The sequence below is a fragment of the Prionailurus bengalensis genome, chromosome B1 (assembly GCF_016509475.1).
Source record: "Prionailurus bengalensis isolate Pbe53 chromosome B1, Fcat_Pben_1.1_paternal_pri, whole genome shotgun sequence".
Lineage (NCBI taxonomy): Eukaryota > Metazoa > Chordata > Mammalia > Carnivora > Felidae > Prionailurus > Prionailurus bengalensis.
Genome location: NC_057344.1, coordinates 17,872,077 through 17,874,638, shown reverse-complemented (window position 1 = coordinate 17,874,638; position 2,562 = coordinate 17,872,077). Strand labels below are relative to the sequence as shown.

The 2,562-nt window shown below is 41.7% G+C and overlaps 1 non-coding gene across 1 annotated transcript; it reads left to right on the top strand.

The window, feature by feature from the left end:
* The first annotated feature begins 1,303 nt into the window (after window positions 1-1,303).
* On the top strand, window positions 1,304-1,409 carry LOC122479273. The gene has a single exon (XR_006296320.1). It is a non-coding gene; the product is annotated as a U6 spliceosomal RNA (small nuclear RNA).
* The last annotated feature ends 1,153 nt before the right edge of the window (window positions 1,410-2,562 follow it).

The following is a 2,562-nucleotide window of genomic DNA, read 5'->3' as shown; positions in this document are numbered from 1 at the left end:
GGTGGGAGGGAGGGGAGGGTGGGTGATGGGTATTAAGGAGGGCACCTTTTGGGATGAGCACTGGGTGTTGTATGGAAACCAATTTGACAATAAACTTCATATATTAAAAAAAAATTCTCTATTGGATATATTACTTGTCTCTGTTTTGCTTAGGTCTCTTGCTGTAATTTTGTCCTGTTCTTTCATCTGGGACACATTCCTCTGTCTCCTCACTGTGTCTAGCTAGCTCTCTGTTAGGAAAGTCAACCATGTCTCCTGTGTTTGAAATAGTGGGGTACACACTTTTAACAAGGTGGTACTGTTCGTCTGCCCAAGGGGAGGCAGAGGCCACTCCACAAAGTGTGGGAGGGTAAGGCATGTGGTTTTGAAAAGGTATGCATGTCCTCCAGCAGGAGGTGACCAGCCACTATCATCACCAAGGAGACCAAAGCACTGCAATTGCACAGTTGGGAGATGCAGTGTTGGTAAGGTTCATGCCAGTCTTCTGGGGAAAGGGACCTACATTGCTGGGGCTGAGACAGGTCAGACTGGAGGGTGCAGAGTGCAGCATAAGCAAGTTAAGTACTGAATGCCTGAACTACACTGGATCCCACAGATGGTCAGATGTTTATGTTGGAGACAGGGGAGGGTATTGGCACTTGCCATCTCCTTTGTTTTTGGAAGAGTTTCCCAGGGATCTGTGTCCCGGTGGGACATGCTCTGTGATTAGTATATAACTCTCCCTCCAGTATGCTCCAGGCATCTTTCAAACTGCTGCCTTTATGCTGTGGGCTGATTTTTGTGCTGTCTTTTTGGAGATGGGGATTCCATTTCCTATCACCCTCCCAGCTGTCCCAGGGCCAAGTCCACTGATTTTTAAAGTTCCAGGCTATAAGTTCCACTGGTTATAAGAACTTACAAAATTCAGCCCCTCTGTTTTTCAAAGCCAAATGTTATGGGATTTGTCTTCTCTATGTAGGCTTCCTGGCATGATAGGCTGTTTCTCTCACTTCCCTTGGCCTCTGGGTCTCTCCTTCCAGTAGACAGACCCACAGGTCCATTTAGCTTCCCCCACCTCTGCCCTTTCTACCCTCTTTGATATGATTTCTTTTCTATATTTAATTGTTGGGGTTGGTTCTTCCAGTCTTTGGGTTTTTTTCCCCTTGGGTCATTTATACTGATAGGAATGTTATCTAGTTGTATCCATGGGAAGATATGACCTTAGGGGCCTCCCATTCCACCATCTTTCTCCAGAAGTTCACAACATTCTACAATTTGAGATCACTAGTAAGCACATCCAGTCTTCAAGAAATTTAAATAGGCCAGCAATTTAAAAAGTTAGCTTAAAAAATTGAAACAATGCAGAGAGGATTAATGTGGCCCCTGACAAGGATGACACGGAAATTGGTGAAGCATTAAAAAAAAAGTTTAATATAGTACTAAGAATTTAAAAAATCTAAGACATTCCTTACTTTTAGTAAACTTCATATAATTTTTCTGAATATGCAAAGATGACTAGGAACTAACCCATTTTATGTAACCTTGGATTTCATTTTCCAGAGTCACATATTTTTGTTTTTGATGGAGGGGAATTGGAGCAAACAGCTCCTCACATAACCCCTAATGGTTTCTACCCACTGATATTCATACCTTCATGTAATCTCTTTCATTGAGTCTGGGTAGGATATGACTTGCTTCTAATGAATAAAATATGGCAAAGGTGATGGATATCACTCCCACAGTTATGTTGTATTATATGAGACTCTGTCTTTGCAGACTGGACTGAAGTCCATCTTTGTGGGCTTGATGAATTAATGACTATTTAGGAGAAGCCACATGGCAAGGAACTGTAAGCAACATCTAGGACTTGAGGGTACCCTTCACCTGACAACCAGTGAAAAGCCAAGGAATGCCATCCAGTCATAGAGCCTCAAGAAAATTATGCCAATAATCTGAATGACCCTGGAAGCAATTCTTCCCCAGCCAAGCCTCCAGATGACAATAAAGCCCAGCCAAGTCCTTGGACCTCTGAGCAGGGGACTCAGATAATCTCTGCCCAGACTTCTGACCCACAGAAACAGATAATAAATGTGTGCTTTTCTAAGTTGCTAATTTTGTGATGATTTCTTATGCAATGATAGAAATTGCATATATACAGATGTGATAAATGAATGAGACAAAAGTTGAGGTATTTAATTTTTTTTAGCATAGAGAGTCCTAAACACAGAAGACAGTCTTATGATCTGTTGAAATGAATATCATAATAGGGACTGTAGAGAATTATGCAATTTGCTGATCCAAAATGAAAGTGAACTGCTTGACTTCGATGGACTTCAAAATTGGAATGCATTGAAAGCTGTTCACACATAAAGATGACTCTTGATCACTGGTATTTGATAAAAGCCCTTTAAAGTACATCCATATAAAAGAGACAGATAGTACAATAAATATTGGAGGGTGGGGTAGGCCAAGGCTTTACTGAAATTTCCTCCATAAAAGTCAGTGAATTGTAGGGGAGCTTGGGTCACTCAGTCAGTTAAGTGTCCGACTTGGGCTCAGGTCATTGTCTCATGGTTTGTGGAC